Source organism: Dasypus novemcinctus, chromosome 28 (assembly GCF_030445035.2).
Source record: "Dasypus novemcinctus isolate mDasNov1 chromosome 28, mDasNov1.1.hap2, whole genome shotgun sequence".
Taxonomy (NCBI): domain Eukaryota; kingdom Metazoa; phylum Chordata; class Mammalia; order Cingulata; family Dasypodidae; genus Dasypus; species Dasypus novemcinctus.
In genome coordinates, this window is record NC_080700.1 from 22,853,964 (window position 1) to 22,881,164 (window position 27,201).

The 27,201-nt window shown below is 36.4% G+C and overlaps 1 protein-coding gene and 1 pseudogene across 7 annotated transcripts in view; both read right to left on the bottom strand.

Annotated features, from left to right (window-relative positions):
• Positions 1-27,201, bottom strand: part of PRKN (parkin RBR E3 ubiquitin protein ligase) — a 1,534,725-nt gene that overhangs the window by 723,830 nt on the left and 783,694 nt on the right. The window lies entirely within an intron of this gene.
• Positions 11,367-11,530, bottom strand: LOC111761207 (U2 spliceosomal RNA; annotated as a pseudogene).

The following is a 27,201-nucleotide window of genomic DNA, read 5'->3' on the forward strand; positions in this document are numbered from 1 at the left end:
TGACGATAAGGATTTTCTTTTTGGCTAACATGCCAAAACGTGGTCAAGGGATGGAAAATGGTACTACAAGTTGTTAGGGTGCCTAGAACTTAATGAATGTTATTCATGTCTTTCATTCCTTTACTCTGATTTACAGCTCCTCTAAATAATCAAATTACATGTACCTGGAATAAGAAATATTTGGCTGACGTTGTGAAGGAGAACCTACTTAGGGAGCAAATCGTTCAATTTACTATAAATTAAAGACAATTAAATGTATGTTACAACATCAACTACTTTCAAAAACAATAGTTTGTACAATACTATTCAGTGTTAGATAATATATTCAGAAGAAAAATTCTAAGTGTGAAGAACCAACTCTCCCCATAATGTCTTCAGACAAGATCTCATATATCAAATATGAGCCTAAAGGAGATATTTATGATTAGGTTATAAAATTTGTTGGAAAAAAAAGTTGTTTACAAGGAACATGGAGAAAGCACCTAAATCATCATGCTTCAAGTGGAAGTCATGCTGAAAACAACCCAACCACACAATGGGCCTCTTGACATTATACTCATATCAGCAGGTTGCTCACAACTGAAATGACCCATAAATTTTGACAGCCCAGTTCACCTCTACACATATAAAATAGTAGGCTTCAATTTAAGTTCATGAACGACAGCAAGCACATACAATGAAATACATAATAAAATGTGGTCCAGGTGAGTAAAACATATAGCATGATGTTTTCCATTTCGCAGACGTATCCAGGTCTATGTATTTGTGCGTTCGATTAGAAAAAACTGTTCTCTTTATATACATGGATCCATGTAGGCATTAACTGTAATGACTTCTGTAGAATAAAATTCTTCCATAGTACAGTTGAAGCATAGGAAAACATTCATTTTATAAAACCTAGGCACCCAAGTTCTGCTGCTAACTATTTTGGTTTGCAAAGGGGCTTTATCTAAGCCATTCAACTTAATGGCTCAGAATTTACAACCTATGGATTTGTGCAGAATTCCAGTCCCTTTTTGCATGGCATGAACAAGTGCTTTCTCTCCCCTTATCACCTAATTCAATACCAGCCAGCTAAATAAGATATCTCAAAGCACTATAGTAGAGAAATGACTCGTATTATTCCCATTATGCTGTTCAAATCAGTTGGATCAAAACTTCTCTCAGAACACAGTGAATTATATCAGGCACCTATTATTCTGTTACTACTGTGGAACCCGTCTCCTTACCCACTCGCATCATCTAGTTTCTTTTTTGGATTGCCTGCAATAACTTTGACTTATATTACTGATTGAAACATTATTTCAAACCAAATTATAAGTAAGTAACCTCAAGTTGGACACTGTTGTCAATATTTTTTTGGCTGAGAACATTCTTTTCATCACTGACACCTGGTGCACAGTGTATATATCATTACTTGGCTGGTTAGACACATATAAGCCCATCTGTGCAAACACTGCCAACTGTCTGCTCATACTTGGCCAGATCTGTGTCTTAAAACATGGGTGCCAGGCCATGCTGAGCTCTGAGGACCTTCATAATCCTCTGAAAGCAAGATAGCAGATGGAGCATTTTATATGAGGTGAAGACTCAGATATGGGAGACACATTATGCTTATGATATTATTAAATGACAAACATTTTAATTTGTGTGGTGATTTCATATGTTATCTGTATATTATATCCTGTATTATTTCATCTCTTTTTATGAGGAATTTTGGGGGAGGATGAGTTTTAACAAATATTTAGTGAGAAAGTAACACCAATAACACTTTAGGATATCTATGGCTATGAAAATCATGAGCTGACTATTTTCAGCTTCTTTATTACCTTCAACTCCTTATCCAAATATATTATGCTGTCATAAGTCTTCATTTGTGCTGTGATGATAGGATATTCTTCATTTATTTGTAAATCATGAAATTGACATGAAATCATGCTTAGCTTAATATGTTATAACCTCTTATTTCTAAACCTGGGAAAAATATATTGGCTACACATATGAAAACCCAAATATATCTGCATATAAATAAACATTTCTCTGGTTTGTCAAATTTCGATGTTTGTCTAATAGTCAAGGATAAGACAAGCTATCAGTACAGCTTCAGCAGGCAATTCATATGTTGCCATGGCCTGATGCCAATTGAACCTACTTAAGAGTTTTCTCCTCTGGTAATAAGTTTCATTGGCTATAGTTTGCCAATCATGCTGACACTTTAAAAAAGCAAACAAAGAAAGAAAAAATGTATTCACATTTTCAACAAGAGAAAGTATAAATGAATTTTCTGGACTCCAGTAAAATCTCAGGAGAACAAAAGATAATGGATAAGCAATCCAATCATTTTATAAATATTTGCAATGGAAATTTGTCAAAGGTTCAATTTCCTGTAAATTTCTGTCCCCCAAAATATCTTAAGGTCTAATGGGAAATCGCATTGTAGAAATGAGTGATTTATGACATCAGTTTATGTTTCCAAAGAAGAGAAGTATAAATTTGAGTATTTGTGTTGAGGTAATTTTCTCTACAATACCATAATACATTTTTGGTCCCATGAAAATGAAAGCCATTCTACTTTATTTATGCTCTTAACACTCAAAAGCATTTGATGGAAAGATATGCAATTGCTTAAGATTTTAGGGTAGGGTGAAGAGGAATTCCCTGTACTCCCCAACGATAAAGGAAGCATAATTTACTCTCACGGAAGAAGATTTTCCTACGTCCCTTCTCCCAAATTCATAGAGAAGAAATGCTCAGAGTGGATGTAAAATTGACAAATGGTGGGGGCGATGCCTTTGCAATTGACATCAGGGTGCTAACGCCACTAGGGCCCATCTGCATGCTGGACCTTATAGCCCACTGCTCTTGCGGTATTAGGGAAGATGGCCCTTCCTAGGTTGGATTTCTTCCTAGACCTGTGATTTTTTTTTTCATTGCTATTTTTAATGGAATTCTTTTCTTTCAGCATTCTGAGTAGGAAATTTAAAAAATCCCTTTACAATAGTAACTAAAAGAATAAATATCTAGAAATATATTTAACAAAGGATGTAAAGGATCTACATTCAGAGAACTACAAAACACTGCTAAAAGAAATCAAAGACCTAAATAAATGGAGGAACATTCTGTGTTTGTTGATTGGAAAACTAAATATTGTTAAAATGTCAATTCTACACGAATGTATTTAAACATTCAACACAATCCCAATAAAAACTCCAGCTTCTTTGCAGAAATAAAAAAGACAATTATCAAATTTATTTGGAACGGTAAGGCCCCAAATAGCCAAAAACATCTTGATAAAGAAGAAAGAAGTTGGAGATCTTACACTTCCTGACTTTAAAGTATATTACAAAGATACAGTAGCCAAAACAGCATGGTACTGACATAAAGATAGACATACTGGTCAACAGAATCAAATCAAGGTTCAAAAATAGACCCTCACATCTATGGTCAATTGATTTTTGACAAGGCTGCCAAGTCTAATCAGCTGGGACAGAACAGTCTCTTCAAGAAATGGGAGAACTGGATATCCATATCCAAAAGAATGAAAGAAGATCCCTTTCTCAGACCATATACAAAAATTAACTCAGAATGGATCAAAGACCTAAATATAAGAGCCAGGACATAAAAGTCCTAGATAAAAATGTAGGGAAGTATCTTAAAGATCTTTTTTTTTGGTCTTTATTTTTTAATGTTACATTGAAAAAATATGAGGTCTCCATACACCCCCCACCCCGCTCACCCCACTCCTCCGCCCATAACAACAACCTCCTCTATCATCATGAGACATTCATTGCATTTGGTGACTACATCTCTGAGCACCGCTGCACCTCATGGTCAATGGTCCACACCATAGCCCACACTCTCCCACAGTCCACGCAGTAGATCTTTTGATATGTGTTGGTTTCTTAGGCTTTTGAATCAAAGCACAAGCAAGGAAAGGAAAAAATAGATAAATGTGACCTCCTTAGAGCTGAAAACCTTTGTGCTTCAGAGGAAGGAATTTGTCAAGAGAGTGAAAAGGGAGCCTACTCAATGGGAGAAAATATCTTGGAAACCACATATTCAATAAGGGCTTAATATTTAGGGCAAAAATGAAATACAAATGGCAAAAAAAGACACATGAAAAGATGGTCAACATCATTAGCTATTAGGAAAATGCAAATTAAAACACAATGAGATAATATTTCACACCTACTAGAATGGCCACTATTAAAAACAGAAAACTACAAGTGTTGAGAGGATGTGGAGAAATTGGAACACTTATTCACTGTTGATGGGAATGTAGACTAGTACAGCTGCTATGGAAGACAGTTTGGTGGTTCTTCAAGAAGCTAAGTATAGAACTGCCGTAGGATCTGGCAATCCCATTGCTAGGTATTTACTCAGAAGAACCCAAAGCAGGGTTGCAAACAGACATTAGCACACCAATGTTCATAGCGGTACTATTCACAATTGCCAAAAGATGGGAAGCAATAAATGGACAAACAAAATGTGGTAAGCACGTACAACGGAATATTATTCAGTTGTAAGAAGAACTGAAATCCTGATACCTGTGACAACATGAATAAACCTTGAATACATTATGCTGAGTGAAGTAAGCCAGACACAAAACGACCAATATTGCATGACCTCGCTAATATGAACTAGTATAATGAGCAAACTCATGGAGTTTTTAATAATATCTAGAATACAGGTTATCATGAGAAAGAATGATGGTAACAAGTGGGGAGTTGATTAATTTGTGCAGAAATTTTAGTAAGGTTGATTGTAAATATTTGGAAATGGATAGAAGTGATGTCGGCACATTATCACAGGTGTAATTAACATCATCAAATTTGTGCGTGTGATCAAGGTTGATGGGGGAAGTCTGGGGTTGTGTATGTTGCTAGACTGAAAGCTAGAGGGTGAAAAGTGGGACTGTATGACATAGTGCATCCAGTTTGTAGATGATCAATGTGGTTAATTATACAAATATAAGAATGTTCTTACATGAACTAGAACAAATGAATGTCACTATTATAAGGTGTTAATAATAGGGTGGTATGGGAAAAGAAACACCAAACACAAACTATGGAATATAGTTAATAGTAATATTTTAATATTCTTTCATCAATTGTAACAAAGTTACTTCACCAATGCTAAGTGATAATAATAGAGGGGAAAGGCATGTGTGGTTTCTCTTTTGGGAGAATTAAAATGTTCTAAAATTGATGGGAGTGATAAATACACAACTCTGTGATTGTACCGAGAGCCATTAATTGTATACTTTGGAAAGACTATATAGTATGTGAATTTAAAAAGTCAGTGGTGGTATTGCAATCATCCTTATTGCAAAATAGTAGTTCAGAAAGGAAACATTAAATGGATAAAGCTAGGAACACAAGGGATCCCCATGAGAATTCATCTACAATAATGCAGAAAACTCCCCTCTGTGATGAACAATTATTTTCAAAAACTGACTTTTAAAGAACTTTTCTTCCTAAGTGGCTCCCCAGACCCAGTTTTGACTGTGAAAAAGAAAATAACTAGAAAAAGGAAAATGGCGTTGAAGTTGGGGTCAGTAGGCTAAGTCAAATTTTAGGAAAAGACTGCAAATGATATTTTATTTGACTGGTTAGATAGTATATTGCAAGAAAATTACAAATATACATTTTACTGTTATTGAGAACATGTCAATAATTTGTCTTTAAGGGACTTAGAAGACACCTTTCCTGAAAAAAACACTTATTTAAAATGAAATAAATCTCGAGGTAACAACTTTTGAAATCATATGTGAAATCATATGTGCTGATGCAAAATACCAGAAATTGGTGGGTGTTCATAAAGGGTATTTATTTGGGGTAGGAGCTTACAAATACCAGGCCACAGGCCATAAAGTATAAGTTACTTCCCTCACCAGTCTATTTCCACTTGTTGGAGCAAGATGGATCCAAACAGCTGTGAGGGTTCAGGCTTCCTGGGTTCCTCCCTTCCAGGGTCTTGCTTTACTCTGGGCTCAGGGTTCCTCTCTTCCTGGGGTTGGCTTCTCTTTCCTCTTTGTGCTGACTTTCTGGGGTTCCAGTTTAAGTCTTCAGCATCAAACACCAAAATCAAAACTCCAACATTAAAAGCCCTCATCTCTGCTCTTTGCCAAGCCTTTTATCAGTGAGTCTACACCCACCAAGGGGTGGGGACTCAACGCCCTAATCATAACTCAGTCATGCCCAGGTACAGATCAGATTACAAGCATAATCCAATATCTATTTTTGGAATTCATAACCATATCAAACTGCTACAATCTGTTAGCATGGGAAATAAAAAGGTAGTACTAAATATCAAGGTAAGTTTAATATAAAATAAACTGGTACAATTAAATTGAAAAGAGAAAAATGATATTTTAAATATATGTATCTTCCAAAATAGGGTCTCTAACACTGAGGGATCTTCGATTGATGTGCAGTCAACACTTAAATTGATAAGAAAGGGAATAAATAGAGGATTATATAGAATGCCATGACAGTTGGTTAAATAAGAAATTCTGCAAAAAAAAAAAAAACTCTAAAAGAAAGAGCAAAACTTTTGTCTCAAGAGATGTGCTTTACCATATGATAAGACATTTTACCATATCACTAAAAATTAAGTTGACCTATTACTTTGCTTAAGCACAGAGAAAGCCTCTGGGGGCATAGGATCAACGAAACACTCAAATCAGCTTTCTCCTTCTCTCTCTCATTCTCAGCAAGAGTATTAAATTGCTAGGGGAAAAAATGAAACTCTCGAGATCTTCCTTGCTTCCTTGCTCCAGTGTTGACTGCCTGAACCTACTGCCCTGCAAAGGATGCCTCTGGCTAGAGAAAAGAAAGACTATTCATGATAAAAGCTCCTTAAGCTCAGTTTATTTTTCCAAGTTTTCTTTAAAGCAGTTGAGATACAGAACTGCAGGATCTTTGCTAAAATATCATATCTGACCTTTTTGGGGAAAAAAAATTAACTTTACAAAAAGGATGCTAGATATAAGAGTTAGGAGAAGGTAAAGAGGAAGATCACATAATATTTCTATTATCTAAATCTTTTTAATGCTACAATATAATCTGTGGTATTTTAAAGCCATTTATTCAAAATAATGTAAAAGGATGTTGTAGATTTAGTCACATTTTATGCTGACAATGACAATTGTTAAATTTTACTTTAAAAGGTTGATTAAAACATACTATCACAAATTAGGTAAATGTGTTTCTCCTGGAATCACTAGCAAATGCACCAGAAGTTTTCCTTTTAAACATTTAAAATAGAGTGATACATTTGTGTGATTTCTTTGTCTAAAATCCAATTCCCTCATTTTATTTCCCACTGCCTCACAGTGGCTCCTGCTGCCTAGTACCTACTCGCTAAATATGTGTTAAAGAAACAGAATGAACTTTTGACAATTACTGGAATAATAATCTTCAAAAACCAGATGCTGGAGAGCAGCTGTAGCTCAGCGGTTGTGCACCTGCTTCCCATATACAAGGTCCCAGGTTCAATGCCTGGAACCTCCAAAACACAGAAACAAAAACCTGATGCTTTTGCCCCATCTTCTTCCCATAGCAAGGTGAAGTCATTTAATAACATAAACCAGAGTATATTGTTCCCGTACTTACCCTCCTCTGGTTTCCCATCACACACCTGACCTGGGGCAGACTGGCCGTAATGCCTGACCATGCTCTAAGGCACATGGGCCTCCTTCATGAAACTCCTCAGACGGGTCAAGCTTTTTCTCTGTTCACTACACTTAGCAAGCACTGTTGCCAAGGACCACGTGGCGCTCCCTCCTGCACCTTTGCATGCCTGGCTCCTCCTTGCCATTCCAGTTGAAATTTCAAAGTCTCCTCACTTATAAGGGGTTCATTGAGACTCAATCTGAAGTAACCTCCCTCCCCCATTCTCTTTTGAGTATTTCGCCCTGTTTTGATTTCCATCACAGCATGTGTCACTACCAGATATAATCACTAAGTATTTATTTGTTTGCATCTCTGTTTATCTACCTTGTCATGTCTTTCTTCTCCCACTTCCACCCAAATACAAGGTTCATGATAAGGCCAGGGACCCTCTTTTTTCTTTAACTTCTGTATTTCTAGAATTTAGAATAGTGCCAGGGACATTGTCAGGCTTCCTTATATATAGAAAGGAGCAAATCCACGACTGACTGAATGAATGGGAAGCCCACTATTTATTAGCCAAGTTCCAGACTTCCACCATTGAAAGAGCAGTGGAAAAATGACCATTTAAAAAAATTTACCGTTGCTGAAGAGCAACGTTGCTATTAGTCATTTCTCTACATTTAATGCAAGGGTATGCTTGTAAAGAAATGTCACTGGTGTCAGGATATAGCAGAGTAGTCAGATTGAAATGATACAGAAAAAAAAAAGATGTCGGAAGGAAATTTGCCTGCATCACATTAAAGAAAGGTCATGGAGTTCATTTCTTTATGCTAAAAATTTAGAGAAAATGTTCCTCAGTCATCGTCGTCATCATAATCATCATCATTCACAGGCATAATACCACATACATTTCAGGCAAGAAATCAAAGCTATTTTTTTAAAAGCTCACCATTCCACCATTCCAGAGAGCAATTTTAATTGCATGACACATGTCTAGAGCTAGGGAGAGGGAATATTCTTGAGAATATATTTCTAAAAGTGAAAACAGATCACGGAAAGTCAGGCTTAATGGGCAGGGTATCTGAGTCTAAACTTGATTGGTACCACTCCCAGACTTAATAGGTACTACTTAAACTGTTGGAAACTGTGGATGTCAGAATCATCAATTAAGTTTTATAGCAGAGCAGAGTAAGAAATCAATCAACAAAATATTAGTAATCCGTCTGCTCATCCCAACAAATTCTGGCAGACAACATTATTACCTTGATGATATGATATGAGAAGGAAAAAAAGCAAGGAAAATGACTTAGCATCTCCCAAAGGCATGCAATATGGCTCCAAGTCAATTTGAATTTATAGCTACCCCCAGTTGTCTACAATAATCTCATTCTACAAACACTAAATTTTGAATACCTTTTTACAGGACAGAATCAATACACATTCAAAACAACCACGTATTCTATTTAGATGTCATTGGGATGTAATGAGCAACAGGCTTTCCTATACCACCCAAGTTTGAAAATTATAGCTGTGGCTATATTTTCAGATGTCACTCGGAAAGTATTTATAAGATATTTCACACTTAAGCAAGCTACTAAAATTCAAAAAATGAAAAGGAAACGAGATATAACCGGATTTTCTAAGTCCAAAAACAAAAAAAAGGAATTAATTTTGGAAATTTTAAAGAATGAAGGGAAGAAGGAAAACAGTTTGCCAGGGAAATCTGTGCAAATTCTCAAAAGATCTGGAAAGTTGAGAAACAAGAGACTGAAGACATACTTATGTTTCAGAAAATTTGGAAGTAAGGAGCAACAAAAAAAAACATGTACTTGGAAACTTTCTGGGCTGGATATCTACCAGTTATCACTTCAGATCCACTGTCCACCCTTCCCCACCCCGCCTTCTGTCCCATGAAGCTGTAGTGTGTGGACTACAGTGGACTTTTACTGGTTTCAGTCGACTGGGAGCTCCAGAAGGAAATGGAGGAGGAGAAGCAGGTCAGGGTTGTTCATTTCTCAGGCCTAAGTATCAGTGACAGCTGAGAACCAAACCCTGTGGCAAAGGACATAATATTTACTGTTGACTTTATACAATCATCTACTCTCAAACCTACGGTACAACAGAAACTTGAACAAAGTTTAGGGATTAAAGCTGCAAGAGCTAAGAGCGTTATGGTCATCCTCCATTACATTCATCAGTCTTTCCCGGATTTAAAATAAAAGCCAGGTTGGAACACTCCCCAACTTATAGTCAAAGGAAATAGACAATGGGAAAATGAATCCTAAGAAACGTATCTCAAGACACCGTGGCCCTCCGTGTGAACAAAAAGATGTTGCCGTCACAATAGGAAAGTTATTTATTTAGCTTGATAATACTGGAAGAGCATGTGAGCAGCAAAATTCAAGGAAAATGATTATAGCAGAGAAATAGTTAATAGTCGTGGAGAACCAAAGTTATCTGACTGTCCTTACTGTTGTTCTCTAGGTTCAGGAACAAAATAAATCCCGTGAGGTGGCTCATAATGAGGCAAGGTGCTACACTGGCTAGACTCAGACCTGAAATGCACATGGACATTTGCAAATAAATATTGGGAAAATGGAAATCAAAGCTATTCACCCCCTGAAGAACAATGTAAATAAATTATCCCATTTCATAAGCTAGGGTATCCATCTCTCTAGCAATGTCAACAAAATGAAAATAAAACCACCACCATTGCCACTGCCATTCTTTGATAAGGTGAAGGCAAAAAATGGGGCAGGGAGAGGATGATGCCACTTTCTCCAAGGAAGAAAAGCTTCATCTGGAACATTCATTCGGAGTTCAGATGGAAAAGAAATTGGGGTTTGCTGGTGAGACTCACCCAAAGTTACAACACTAGCTAAGAGTGACTTTGCCTCATGACTGTGACTAGTGCACTGCCTGCTACTCTCTCTCCCCCCTGACCTGGTGCTCCCTTCTGTTTGCTTGCTGTTTTTGCTCATTGTCTGCTTGTTGTCTGCTGGTTTCGTCTTAGGACACACTGGGAACGGAACCGGGACCTCCTATGTGGGAGGCAGATGCACAGCTGCTCCCTGCTCATTTTGTTTTTGCTTGCTGTCTGCTCGTTGTTTGCTGCTGTCCTGCATGTTGCTGTTGTGGTTTGTTTGCTTGTTGTCTGCTTGTTGTTTGTGGGGTGTTTTCCTCATTGTCTGCTTGTTGTTTTTGCTCATTGTCTGTTTGTTGTTTTTGCTCAGTGTCTACTCGTTGTTTGCCTGTCTTCTTTAGGAAGCACTGGGAACTGAACCCAGGACCCCACCATATGGGAGGTGGGTGCACAATTGCCTGAGACACATCTGTGCCCCAGTTCCCTTCCTACTAATTTTGAGACCAATGGAAGTCCTCCCAGAGTCCCATGAGATTCAACAAAGAAAACACAAAAAATAAATGGATGCATATGAGACAAAGGCCAGTGTAAGTATGCCTCTTAAATAGACAGCTTGCAAGTATGGGGTTTAATGCCTGTACTGTTTTTATAAATGTTTCAAGTGATTAAAAAAAGAAAGAAATGCAGGACAATGAGAGAAAATATTGCCTACAATATTTTCCCAATAACAGGAGGATGACCTGGGCTTGGATTCAAGGTCTGTTGTATTTCAACGTTCATTTCTCTGCAGAAGCTGGGTCCTCTTTGCTGAAGGAAAATTGTTGCCAATTTATTTCAACTTCAGCCGCCAAAATGCAAAGTGTAACTCCTGGGCCATTGAAGATACCATGGGTATCTGCACTCCAATTTTACAGTACTTAATAGTCTCAGTTTTAAAACATTTGTTTGCATTTTAAAATTTCTGAAATTGAAACTGAAATTCACAAGACGTGACAAATTTTAGAATTCCTTCTTACTACACTTGATCTTAGCCAAAAGGCCGAGAAGCGATTAGAATTCCTTCTTAATCTTTTTCATTTTTCCTAAATTTTTACAATACATGCTGAAGATAAAAATTGCTCTTTGTTAGCACAATTGGATGGGGGAAATAAGAAAGTGAAATAAGGCTTAATTTGTGGCAAGGTGTGTTACAAAACGTTGTTTGTAAATATTAATCCTTACATGCCAATTTCTCAGAGATTTGGGAGACGCTATTTCTTGAAACAGCAACAACAATAAAAAATCCATTGGAAAAAAGAAAGGAAAATTTTTGAAGGAACAAGTATCTACTATTCGGGGTGGGTAGAGATTATTACTTGCCTTGTGTGAGCAGGAGCAGACAGCAAACACAGTCACAGACAACTGAACAAAATTCTGATTGATAAAGACACTGAGACTTTTGAGAATAAATTAAGTATTCAGGCTAACTCTGTATTTTAGCTATCCATTTTACTATGTCTTTCAACGCCATGAATAATTGACAGATGACTAAAATAGCGAACCTTACTATTATGGCTAAAATCTTGATAGCTGTGTCCGCTCTATAGTGCATATTTTAAAGAGATATTCAGAGGGCTGCTGGTTGGATGACCTCTCTCCAAATTAAACCTATATTTTAAATTTTAAAAGTTATGTGGATTCTAGCCATAAGAAGTAACTAAAAGTAAACAAACTTTTTAAATAGCCACTATCAGATGGTATTTTATTTCTACATATCCAGAATGCCTTAAGAAGTTCCACTTGGGGAGACAAGTAAATAGACAACAACATACCATCCCCTATCATACTAATGTCCCAAGTTCTTTATCTACATGGTTTTATATCGTCTCTTCAACAATTCTATGGTGGTACTTTCAATTTTACCTTTATACCATTCAGAGACAGTAAGTAATTGCAATCATGACCCAAGTCCTAGACTAATGCCAAAGTTCCTATTTACTTATTAATTTTTTTTGGAATTTCCTTGTTTTGAATAATTTCAGATTTAAAGAGAAGTTGAAAGAACTGTACAAAGGACTCCCATAGATTCTCTGTCAGGACTCCACACATGTTGGAATTTTACCACATTTAGTATATCTTTTCTCTCTCTCTTTCTGAATAGATGTGTAATATATATTATATATACTATATATATACTTACATATACTATTTTTTCTAAACAATTTGAGAGTAAGTTGCAGACATGATATCCCTTTAGTCTTAAATACTTAAGTTAGTATTTCCTAGGAATAATAAAATTCTCCTACACAAACTTAATATAGTTACCAAAATTAGGAAATATTGACACAATACTTTAAGTACTTTATCAACTTTATGCATATTTATAAGTTGTATCAATTATTCCAATAATGTTGATTATATATTTTAAAATATTTTGGTCCTAAGTTCAATACAGGATTACATATTGTATTTCTATGCCTCATATTTTTAATTTCCTTTGATCTGGAACGTTTCCTCAATTTGTTTTTTTGTTTTGTTTTGTTTTCCCATGACCTTGACATTTTTTCTTAAGTAAGGGGCAGTTATTGTGTAGAATGATTATTGGTTTGGGTTTATCTAATGTTTTCTCATATCAGGAGGCACATGCCATCAATTTGTCCCAATATATTAACTTTGATCATTTGGTTAAGGTGTTTTTTTTTTTTTTCAATTTTCTCAACTGTAAGGTTGCCATTTTTCCTATTATGAATAAGTGTTTTCTGGGCAGAAAATAAATGCTATGTAAATATCCTTTGGTAAACCAAACTTCTCCTCACTAGTTTTAGCATTCATTGATAATCCTTGCCTAAATCAGGTATTTTTATGATGGATGTCAAACTGAGATTTTTCTAAAATTATCATTCCTTCCATATCTGTTAGCTGGAATTTTCCTGAAAGGAAAAGCTCTCCTTTATCATCTATTTATTTAGATAGATATTTAGTTATACCAATATGCACATACAGACTCCGACTTTTACTGGGTTATAATTTGTCATTTTTAAGATCATTTTTAATTTTTATCCTCAAATTCTCCTAGATTTAGACCCCTCTCAAGTTGGGTCCTCAACCTTTTGACAGTTTCCATTTTCATATGAGTATCTCCTCACTTCCTGGTAGTAGAAGGTGCATTTTACACTTGACAAGCCCAAATTGCAGAATTAACCATTTCTCCAAGGAGCCTGTGTTCTTTTTAATAAAAAGGTATTTAGAAACGAAAAGCTGACTGCTAGGTATGTTCATTGCTATTGGGATGTCATTGCTTTTAGGTCGTCTCATAAGACAGAATTAGGAAATAGGTATTTCATGCAAAGACCACACACACACACACACACACACACACACACACACATACAGGAATATTTACATGTAGGAAATCCATGAATGATAACTCTAATTCCAGTCTAAAATCAAAGAGTTTATTCTAGTCTTCTCCCTTTCAATTTCTGTCACTCTCTTCTGGACAGTGAGAAATCTGGCTTCTATTATCCTTAATGTATTTGCTCACTTGCTGAATCTTAGAATATACTGTATTTACTTATCTCCCCTCAATTTTTACCCAAAAGATAGCATAATATACATAATCTTGTACAATTTTTTTCCCCTTAGCAATATATTCTGTACCATATACCATATTATGTATAGAGATCATTATCTTTCTTTCGGCTGTATAGTATTCCATTGAACTGTACATTATCCCAGGTTTGGGCATTTAGACTGCTTCATATATTTTTTAGTTACAAACAAAACCTTGTATATATATATATATGTATGTTCATACTGTTGGAGGGGAACATATTTATATTGTTATAAAAATCGTTATTTCTAAAACATACTACCTTGGGAAACGGACTTTGGCCCAGTGGTTAGGGCATCCGTGTACCACATGGGAGGTCCGCAGTTCAAACCCCGGGCCTCCTTGACCCGTGTGGAGCTGGCCCACGCGCAGTGCTGATGCGCGTGGAGTGCCCTGCCATGCAGGGGTGTCCCCCACGTAGGGGAGCCCCACGTGCAAGGAGTGCGCCCCGTAAGGAGAGCCTCCCAGCGCGAAAGAAAGTGCAGCCTGCCCAGGAATGGTGCCGCCCACACTTTCCGTGCCGCTGACAACAACAGAAGCGGACAAAGAAACAAGACGCAGCAAAAAGACACAGAAAACAGGCAACTGGGGGAGGGGAATTAAATAAATATAAATAAATCTTTTTAAAAAAATAAAAAAATAAAACACACTACCTTGAGCAAATTTGCAGCACAAATTCTAGAACAGGAACTTTTGCAATCAATCCTTGGTAAAGTAAAACCTAGTTGCTCAAATCTGCCATCATATGTTTCCTATAGTGAAGTAGTTGGTGAGATTTCTGAGTATGAGATCTGAAGTTTCAGGCTAACAAATAATCAGACTGCTTCAATGGAGACAAGGAATTCACACACTGAATATGTCACTGGGATTCACTCTTTCTGGAAGAAAAAAAATTCTTGACATTATAGGATTATATTTTTCTTCAATCACAGTAACAAGTATTTGGCCTGAGGATAATGATCAAAAACTGAGGATGGAGATATATATATATATATATATATATATATATATATATGTATGTATATATATATATATATATGTATGTATGTATGTATGTATCTCACAGGTAATTGCAACGGGAAAAGCAGTAGCAGTACAGCAATCACAGCTTTCATTCAGAAGTGCAAACTCTATTCAGGGCTGTAATATTCTCCCCTTTGAGGTCCAGTTTCAGCTATAGACTAATTCTGAACAGAAATGGCATTTGTAAGCTGGAGACTGGCAGCTATGTTCTTATTTCTGAAGCCTGTTTTCAATGTATTCTTCTTCACTTCTTTTCTCCCCTATCACCTTTAACTGCTCACCCTTCCACCTTCTGAAATTGAAGCAAATTGCAATGTATTATAGAATATCCAAGATGTAAGAATCAGGGAGTTATTCAAATATAAAGAACATAATATGGGAAAGTTCTTGGGTGAGAAAATGGTAAACAGAGACCTGCCTTACAAATCTCAGACCGAAAGCATGAATACTCCTATGCTGCAATGAGTTTATAAGACTGAGCTCAGAAATCAAATGCAAATGATATATTCATGGAAAGCATCTACTTGCAGGGTAGTTCTTTCTTTGAGAAGGAAATCAGTTCATTTTAAATTGACCCAAATTAATTTAGACAAAACAGAGCCTTTGTGCCATACAACCTAAACTGACAAAATAAGTTATTCGCTGTGAGCCTCCAAAATGGAAAAGAACAGTTCATAAAGGCCACGATGCAGGGCTCCATCAGCCATTTCAAATTTACCGATATTTATGAAAGTCAGTTTTGTGTTATAGGGCAAATCCCTGCCTAGGGAAGAAAAGGTGGGACTAATTCTTATTTAAGAAAAAGAGACTCACCACAAAGCTAGTATCTGTTGCCTATCCCATCCCTTTTCTGTAAGCCATGTGAGTCATTTATGTGTCACATACATGAATCTGATTCAAATTAATAACAGACTCATTGAAACAGGATAGATCAGAGTATCTGTGGACATTATGTCCCAGCACTTACTCTCCACGTACAAAGGATGATTTCCCGTGGAGGCTCCCCACACCACCACTTGGATAAAACATCCTCTTGGAAATGGAATGAAATGCTCCAGGTCTCTTTCTTCTTATGATGAGTATAAAATTCCTGGGAATGTTGAGTTCCTCTGCTTTCCCCCTTGTCCAATTCCTTCATCTCCCATCACCACGGTGGCTAACATTCGGTCCAATAATTGAGCCATGTGTATTTGTGAAGTGGGGTTAATTTGGTTTAGATGGTCATGCAGTTACTCTAGCTGACTGCTCTTATAGCCAGCTTAAAACTGCTGCATATTAAGTGATGAAAAAAATAAACATAAAAAACACCTAAGATTACAATTTATACTTGGTGGGAAACAGAAGTCAATTCTTGGGATTCAAATCTAATGAAGCCATGTGTTCCCGCTTTACTTTTACCAGCGAGACATATACTGGGGTTTGGTGCACAGGCACAGCTAAAAGTAAAGTGGTGTACTGCTTATTCTTTCATAATACTTCCTTCTGTCTGTGGCTCCCTCAGAACCAGTCTATAGTAAGAGGGGGTGGGCAGGACTGGCATACACCAAGTAAACCAAAATAACACCCTCCCAAATGCTCCCAAACTCTACTTTTAAATTCACATGGTTTCAGCTCAGTGTACACTGTGTATATATCTGACTTCCACTGCCAATAAACAGTTTGTCCAAAATATTTAAGATTGTACCACACAGAATTTTTAAATAATTTTTGGGTTTTGTAAATTTTTGAAGTCTATTGAATTAGCTGAGCATTTCAAAAAATCAAAATAGGGAGCAGATGTGGCTCAAGCAGTTGGGCACCCGCCTTCCACATGGAAGGTTTCGGGTTTGGTTCCCAGTGCTTCCTAAGGAAGATGAGCAGACACAAGAAGCAGACAGTGAGCAGACACAACAAGCAAGACAGTGAGCAGACACCGTGAACAGACAATGAACAGAGAGATGAGGGAGCCACTTTGGGAGAGGCAGGGATCAAAATATATTTTAGTGACTAGTACTTAGAGAACTGTTATATGGAAATGGATTTCAGGAAGTCAGTGCCACACGACACTCCATACATTGGGTTCAAGAAAACTGGTTTCACATCCACCTCTAGGAATTGCTAGCTATGTGACATTAGATTACTGCTAATCTCAGTTTAGTTTTTATTTTAATTAGCAAACTTTATTTCAAGTTCAAAAAATAACAAACAAAAGTCAGTTTAACAAAATTATGGAAGCATTACTTTAAAATATCTTGTCCAAGCATATCTACCTTATTTAATTCTAAACACAAACTCAATTGCTTCTCCAGTGTTCTGAAAGATAAATAAATGAGCACAGATTGGTTCAATGACATGACCAAGGTCTCCTTGTTAATAAAGAAAATGAAAAAGAAATGCCTGATCATAGTCACATCCCCTAAAACTAAAATCCCATGTTCTTTTATTTTCTGACCTTCAGCATTGGCATAGCATCTCCTTTGTCTTTGCTACAAAAAAAGTTTGTTTCGACATTTCATGTGGGAATTCTTCACTAGTTTTTCTCAGCAGCAGTACAACAGCACTGGCTTTTATGTCTAATTATTTCAGGTTCTTTTCTTCATCCCATTAAGAGATTTCTTTAAGAAAAATCAAATCCATTATTTTCTGAAACTTTGCCTGTCCAAGCAAGAGACAAATTTCATCGTTAACCTTTTCATTCATCTTTACTTATCTGTTTTGCTTTCTATAAGATGCGCTGTATTTATCATAAAACAAACATATACCCAGTGAGGAAAAATAAACCAGAAAGGGAGCTCCACAGTACGTGCCCCACTGAGGAAGCTAGCTGTCCCTGCAACGAGAACATAGAGCCCACAGGAAAAATCCGCATTTGTATTACAAAACACAGGACCTAATAATTTTCAGAGTGCTGCAAATCACTGAGTCTTGAGGCTCAATAGCAAGTTGAAAACAAATTCATTAGTGCTAATGTTTGACTCTTTAGAAATGTGGTTAAAAGAAGATTAATTTAAATTAAGGATGGGGAAAGCCATTTTTAATTAGTCAGAAGCTTTGAATTATAAAACATTTTAAACAAATACAACTATATTATTTTCAACTATTATTTTATTACTACTTAATAGGTTTATAAGTGTTATCTGAAATCCTGAGTTAAATATCTATTAATATTAAGGCACTGTATTGAGCAAGGCACCTGTTTTATATTATTTTTCTTTGAAACTTAATCTTTATGTATTACATGATCATCATATTTTCCTCTGACTTTCATATTGGCAGAGAATAGCACAAATTCCTCTTCTCTAACACATTATATACTTTCTTCTAGCTACTCTGATGATTAGCTATACTTGAATTGTTTACTGAATCAACAAAATTTCAGGATGAGCTACCAAGACATTTATTTTCTACTAATAAAATCATAATTACAAGGACCAAAAGTGTTATCATTGAATTTCTATTTTTATATAGAAAAAAATGAGCTACAGGGAAACCAATACCATTTATTCATCACTTAAGCTGTAAGTGTTAGGTCTTAGCCTAAATATCTTTCTAATTTACCTTTTCCTTGGGTCCTGGATGACTAAGTGCTTAATAAGTAAAGAAAATGTGCTATAGCTGTTAGAGTGTCATTGGATTCACTGGAACCATGTGAGGTACAGGCTAAGGTGCTTGGAGAATACTTTGAGGGGGTGAAGTGTTTCCAGCACTTGTATGCCTCAGTGAATCCTCAAAGCACTAAGAGATGGATTGAAAGGTACAGTTCAAAATAAGCCCAATAGTCTGCTACCCACAGTTCATTGCAATGATATACTACAATAACTCTCCCTGGACCTGTTACGGCTTATCATGCTGATGTGTAATTAATCTGCTGAATGGTGACAGGATGTAGCAGAAGTGTGCTTCCAAAGCTTTTAGGATCTGGCACACCAATGAAAGCTTGGGGAGTCTTCAGTACATGCTTTGTTAGCACAGCAGACTGTAACAAGCCTTTAATCTGTGATTCCACATATGCTAACTAACTTTACTTATTAAAAATCACAAAGTGGTTTTGCTCAGCACCAGTCCAATAGAAGCAGCCCTTGGAAGTGTATCTGCATTTGCAAGCTCTACTCAAGGCTGAGATGATGATGGAGGTTGCATATTTCCCTGTGGAGAGCAGCTATGCCTTGTAGCACATTTCAGGTTTACAGAGCTCATTAGGCTTTCCGTTGTGATTTGCTTCCTGCAAATCTGTAACTGCAGGATGCTTTCAACTACCAGTAACATAGATGACATGCAGACACAGCATGGATAGAATTTGAAAACGTAGTGATGAATGTTAGTTAAGGGACTAACGAGCTCAAAAGAAAAGGAACAGATAAAAGCAAAAGAAGATACAAACGCAGGGTTAATAAAGCCAAAGCCAATATAAAAAATCCCATGTTTTTCTAGATACCCTTTCATTAATGATTTTAAAGAAAACTTGCCTTGTGCAAAGGGGTTGATGAAGCTGGAAGTATCGGATGGTCTATTTAGACTTATTTTTCTCATTATGGTTTTAAAGTAGTTGGTGAAGGAAAGATATACTTTAGTAAACTAAGAAAATCAAGTTCATAAAATCCATTTTCTGAGGATTGTGGGAAGATGGCAGGGACTAACAGGCAGAGTTGAATGCTGTCACCAAAACAATGGAAAAAAAGAGCCAGAATCTTTCCATGGGATTTGTTTTGGGGGTCAACAGACCAGGACAGTGCTACACAATTCTGAGCAGGGTAAGGGACAGAGAGAAGAAGCTGAAAGGACAAATAAGAGTTCCAAAACCCCATGATGGCTGGGAAGGGCGCCTGTCCCCCACCCCCAAGATATTAAACTGGGGAAAAACCTTGACTCACTGTAGCCCATTGAGAGGGGAACAGACATCTTTCTCCCTGTCAACTGTTTCAAGGGAAAATGGAGGGGAGGTCAGGGTGCTTTCCTTCAGTGAATTCAGCCAGCAGAGCAAGCCTTGAATCACTGATCTGAAGATTCAAAACAGAAACAGGGAAGCCGAGACTGAAACTACTCCAGAACATTGCACTGACTATCGCCATCTGCTGGCTATTCTGGAAATTGCATGGACAAAAACTGTTGGTGCTCTCTGCATCCAACCCTCGGAGAAAATCTGTGCCACATTAGTGAGTCCCTGGTCCAATTTTGAAAACTTAACCTGGGTAAAACCATAGGCAAGAGAAAAATAAGCCTTCAGAGTGAATTCAGATGCTTAGATATCAGCAAAAAATTACAAGCCATACTAGAAAACAGGAAGAGATGGCCCAGGCAAAAGAACAAACCAAATACCCTGAATAAAGGATTTAACACAATCATTAAGAGATACTCAAACAACTCTCCTAAATCACATCAAAGAATTTTAAAAAAATATATGATTAAAGAAATAAAGAATATTAAGAAGACACTGGGAGAGCATAAAAAACAAATTTAAAGCCTGCAAAGAAAAATAACAGACCTTATGGGAATGAAAGATATGATGGATGAAATTAAAAATATATTAGAGGCACATAAGAGCAGATTTGAATGGCCTGAAGACAGAATTAGTGATTTCAAAGAAGAACATCTGAACTGGAAAAGAAAGGAGGAAAGAAAGAAAAAAGAATTGGAAAAACTGTAATAGAGTCTCTGGGAATTGAATGACAAAGGGAATTGCACAAAAATTCGTATTATTGGTGTCTCAGAAGGAGAAGAGAATGGAAAAGGAGCAGAAAGAATATTTGAGGAAATAATGATCGAAAACTTCCCAACCCTTACAAAGAACAAAAATATCAATATCTCAGAAGGATAACACACCCAAAACAGAATAAATCTGAATAGATCTTCCCTGAGAAACTGACTACTCAGAATAACAAATATCAGAGATAAAGAGAGGATTCTAAAAGTAGCAAGAAAAAAGTAAACTCAATAAGATTAAGTGCCAATCTCTCATCAGAAACCATGGATGAAAGAAGAAAGTGGTATGATTTATTTAAGGGGCTGGAAGAGAAAAACTGCCAGCCAAGAATTCTGTATCCGAGAAAGCTGTTCTTCAGAAATGAGGGTAAGTTCAAAGTCTTCACTGACAAACAAAACCTCATGGAATATGTTACCAAAAGACCAGATTTGCAAGAGATACTAAAGGGGGTGCTGCAGCCTGAAAGGAAAACATAAGGGCAAGAGATTTGGAGAAAAATTTAGAAACGAAGATTATTAGGAAGCGTAAACTAAAGGATAAGAAGACAGACAATGGAACGATATGACAACAGAGAGCCAAAGGACAAAATGGATGAAGTAAATAATGCCTTTACAATAATAATAGTGAATGTTAATGGATTAAATTACCCAATCAAAGGACAAAGGCTAATAGAATGGATAAACAACTGTGAGCCATCTATGTGTTGTCTACAAGACACCCACCTGAGACATAAGGACACAAGCAGGTTAAAAGTGAAAGGTTGGGAAAAGATATTCCATGCAAATAGTAACCCAAAAAGAGCCAGAGTAGACCAGATAAACGGAAATTTTTAAAATTATAGTACATTATTAAAATTATAGTACAATAATTACTCAGTGCAACTGGCAAATTTTCCCTGTGATCAGTAGTTCATAATTTTTTTCATACAAAATAAACCATTGGTTTTAACTGAGGAGGGCTGGAGAAGAAATTTATTTTTGGATACTCCAGTTTTCTTTAACCCTTTCTTATTCATACTCTAATTAAAATAAGCTATTGGATCAATAATTCCTTAGCATGACTACTGTTGAACATGATTTTCAGTTTATCTGCCTCATAAAATTATGAGTTGGCAAACTGTTATCTGTTATAATTCATTCCAATAAGATGTGAAGAACTACCAAATAGGAATTTGATTATCTAGAAAGAATTAGAGCCTAAATGAAAATTAAATAACTAAAACAGTAACTTATTTCATTCTTAGAGATTATGTCCAATAGTTAGAGCTGTAATGTAAAAATTACAATTTTGTTATAATTAATTTCTATTATATTTGAATTGTTATTTATATTTATCAATGTTTATAGTTATGCTATCTATTTTTTATAATTGGTTATATTAAATCTAACCTGGCCTTGCCCTCTCTTTTAAAATTTGTGATTTATTTCAATATATTTTTCTATTATTTTACAATTTTACAATAAAGGACTTTCTAATAGCTTAAAAAAAGCCATTATACACTTTGGACAGTTCATATTGTATGCAAATTTATCTCAATGAAACTGCCTAATAAACAAATAAATAATTGTGCAAGAATAGCTGGAAATAGCAGCTATATACAGCAGGGGAAACCAATTGAGAGGTGAGGAATTTCTTGTTTTTTATTATTACTGAAATAATGAAAATGCTTTAATAATGTTTGAAGTGATGAACACAGAACTATATGATTATACCAAATACCACTGATTGTTCATTTTGGATAAATTGTATGCTTTATTAATATGTATCAATAAAACTGGTTTAAAAAACTGAAATTACTTAGGGGAAACTTTTTTTTATATCTTCAATTTTGAACTTGGGGAGTAAAGTAGGTAAGTGAAATAATATAGATAGAGAACATAGGGCAGAATTTGAAAAATGGAATGATTTCTCTCACCTTTTGGATTAATAAACACTCTCTCCATATTTTATCTAACATTTTAAAAGGTGGACATGTCATGGTTAATAGGAATACTTTTTACTCCTCTGTTGAAATGTACACTATACATACTATAATTGATAAGAAAATACAGAATTAAAATATAATATTAAAACTGTACTTAAGTAAATGGTTAAAAACCTGATGCCTTTTAACAAAAGTTTTAAAATAACTGGTTCAGTACAAATTTGAGGTTAACAAGTGCCCACTTGTAGAAAATGCCTCAATAGAACCAGAATCTTCCCTTTGTCCCTCTGTGACCACCTGGCACTAATATAAACCTTCCCCAGTTGGGAATTTTCAGAACCACAAAGATTTACTGGTTCTAACCTCTCAAAAATCTGGTGTAGTCCCTAAGAAAAATCTAACTTTCATAATTAAGAGAGAATTTTGATGTGTAGAAGTTTTAATTGCTTGACTGTGAAAGTGTGGAAATGGATAGTTGATGGTAACACATTATATTTAGTATAACTAACACAGCTGGTTTAAAAATGGGATTGTGGCTGAGAGGGGTAGTCTAGGGATATAAATATCAATTGAAAGGAAGCTAGAGAATAATCTAGGGACTGAGTAACATAGTGAGCCCAGAGGTGGATGAGAATTGTGGTTCATAGTACAAATACAAGAATGTTCTATGAACTAGAACAAATGTACATCACTGTTACAAGGTGGTAGGACTAAGCAGATGCATGGGAAAAATACAATTAATGTAACCAATGGACTGTAGTTAAAAGCAACGTTGTAATACTCTTGCATCAATGTCAAAGATGCAATAGTAATAATAATAGGGATAATGGAAAAATAATAATAGGGGTAATGGAAAAATATACCAAATGTATGCTATAGACCATGATTAGTGTAATAGTGTAATAGTCTGAAGATATTATCACATCAGATATACATGTTCCACAACAATGTAGTATGTTGGTAGAGGAGTGTTGTATGGGAATTCTGCACATTTGCATGACTGCTTTATAAGTTAACATCTTCTTTAAATATAAATACGCACACATGTATGTATATATAAACACACACATACATGTATATAATGAATTTTGACTTCTCCAAATACCTGAATTATTTGCTACAAAAACAAAGTAGTCTTATTATAAATGAGTGACTATCATGTAAGCACCTTAAAGAAAGGCCCAGTGTCTCAATCACTGCTTCATGTTCAGCACGTGAACTCAATCAAAGACTACAATTAATCAATACTTTGCAACCATACGAAACATTTCTTTGAACCTCGTTGGTGAATCCTGTGATCTGCCTGTAGCATGTTGCCAGTGCCTTATGAGGAACAGTCAGTTTTGGAGGGTGTTTCAGTTTGCCAGTGATGTTATGACAAATGCCATGGGCTGGTTGGCTCAAACAAAAGGAAGTGATGGTCTCATGGTTTGGGAAGCCTTGAGTCCAACATCAAGATATCGCTGGGCCATGCTTTCTCCTGGAGTCGGTGGTGTTCTGGTGCTGGCTCTCTGGCCATCCTTGGGGATCGATCCCTTGGCTGGTAGCTGCATCTCTGCCTCCATCCCATGGCAATCTCACTCTCCTCTGGCTTCTACTTCGAGTCCAATTCCCATTGCTTATGAAGACCTATCCATTCAGCCTGGCCACATCTTAACTAAGGCCATCTTCAAAGGTCTCATTTACAAATGGATTCACACCCACTCCCTGAAACACCTTAACTAATAACACACAAAGATCCAATTTATAAAGGAGTTCCTACCTTCAAGTAAATGGGGGTAGGACTTGGACCTATCTTTTGCGGGGGACATGATATAATTTGCAAAAGTGGGAATGTGATCAAGAGGAAAACAGGAAGTTGCAAACCACTATTTTATGTTCAAGGAAATACTAGCAATCCATTCTTAGTGGCACAGAGTAGCATCATAAGTCCTGTCCAGTAAAGCTAATTTTTCCCATAGCCAGGTGCAGAATAGTTCAATAAGCTAAGAATTCAGAAATCAGAAAGGCTTCTTGTCTTTCTTCTCCTCGTGAACTGCACTGAAAAATGCAGAGACCATTGAACTGTCTGGGTTCTTACTCCTCTGTATAAACATAGAGAGAAATCTGCTACATGTGCTTTCACACCTGTATGAACATATGACAAATTAGCAGCAATTTAACTTTCCTTAAAATGTGGAAGCAGACTTATGGTTTCTTCTGGGGACACTGCAATCACTTCTTGCTTGTAAATTGAGGCTGATGAAGCCATACCAGTTCTGAATAGACTTTCTGGAAAGAACCAGAATTCAGGTACTTTAATCACCTTAACTGTCCAATGACCTTGTAAAAGCATATATCCACCAATCTGTGAGCATGGCATTCCAAAGATTCTTCAACTTATGGTCCTTTAACTTTTATCCCCCTTAATTTTCCTAAGAGGGATACTTTTGCTAGAATATTCTAATATTGCCTTTTTTTTTTTTCTTTCTAGAGGCACCAAGGATTGAACCCAGGCTCCCCAATAAGAGTTGAATTTTTCATTTTGTTTGTTTGGTTTTCAGGAGGTACCGGGGATGGAACCTGGAATCTTGTACATGGGAAAGAGGCGCTCGACAACTTGAGCTATATCCAGTCCCCTCTAGTATTGTTTTTTGTTTGTTTGTTTGTTTGTTTTTTGAGGTTCTAGGACTGGGGATTGGGGACTGAACCCTGGGAGAAGCCAGCACTTGACCACTGAACAAATTGGCTCTCCTGAGCTGGTTTTTTCTTTTGTTTGCTTGTTGTTTGTTTTTTGTTTTTAGGAGGCACCAGGGACTGAAACCAGGACCACCCAAGTGGGAAGCAGACACTCAACTGTTTGAGTGATACTCATTCCCCTAATATTATTTTAATAAAGATGATATTATGAAGTCACAGTGCTTAGAAAAATATTTTTAGTAAGCAAAGTGAAGCATCCCAAAGGGCACATTAATGTGTATTATCTTCTCCTTTATTCTTCTCCTTTTTTTTGCAAATGAGTATTTAGCAAGATAAGTTACATAGTAATGACTTTACAAAATAAAAATAACTGGACCTGTTGTATGGATTCCTCCTACATACACTCAAGAAACCTTGGAAATTGTCAGTGTTACATAAAAAGCAAATTATCTCTGTATTGTTGGAATTCAGGATTAAGTGCCAGGGTTGCACAGCTAATAGCTTCTTCTTCATATAACAATAATGGTGATATTAGCTAATATTTGCTGAGTGTTTTCTATTAATACGTATAAGGAACTGTACTCTAAGCATGTTCTTATCTAATCATTATAACAAACCTATTGAGAAAATAGCATTTTTAATTCCCATTTTGTAGATGATGAAACAAAACTGGAGGAAAACTATTTTGCCCGTCATCATGTGACTAGCTAAGTTACAGAATTGGGATGCAAACCTACACTTTATACCTTCAGAGCCATCACTCTAAACCACTAAGAATGTTCCCCACTCTCCCCCACCCCTGTTTCAAGCAGTTCTGTTCCAAGACTCTTCTTTTTATTTCTTTTATTTTTTTTAAAAGAGGTTTTAGATTATAGAAATGTTACATCAAAAATATAGGGGATGCCTATATACCTCAGCCCCTCCCCCTTCCACATTTTCACCCATTAACAACATCTTTCACTAGCGTGGTACATTTGTTACAATTGATGAACACATATTGAAGCATTGCTGCTAATGATGGTCTATAGTTTACATTATGGCACCACACAATTTTATACGTTTTGACAAAATGTATAATAGCCTGCATCTGTCATTGTGATGCCATGCAGGACAATTCCTATGCCCCCAAAATGCCTATGTTAAACCTATTCTTACCTCTCCCTCCCCTCAGAATCTCTGGTGACCACTGTCTTTATATAAACATTACAAGTTCTTCCATTACTAGAATAACGGTAAGTCTGCCTTAGTCCATAGTCACATTACCCCTTAAATTTGTTCATTCCTTAATCTGGAGGATTTGGAGATGGTGATGCCCACTCTGCTTCCAATTGAGAAGAGGCTTAGATCCCATGGAGCAGATGGATGGAACTGTCTTGCCTGCAATTGTAGATACTCTCTCTTTTGGAGGATGGGCACTACCTATCATTATCCTTTTGTTAGTTGTCCTGGGTGAGTCCAATGAACTGGAGGGTGGGTGTTGGCAAAAACTCTGCTGAGATTCAGGGCTCAAATGGTATATGAACAACTGGAAGATTTAAGTCTCTGGGACACATATTTAATGGATATAATGCTAATTATATGTTCATATAAAAGGTGCATAAGAACCAAGTGTAGGAAAATTATAATGACTCCAACTTCAAGACATTGGGGAGAAAGGTTATCATATATTCCAAGATAAGTCCCACTGACAGGTTGCTGAATTTGTGAGGTTTTCTGCCCTGACTATAGTGTCCAGATGTCTCTAGAGCCCTCAGGAGACCCCTGCTTGAGGCACTGTTTAATATGGCAGTCAGTGAGATCCTCCTAAGACATGTCTAAGTGTAA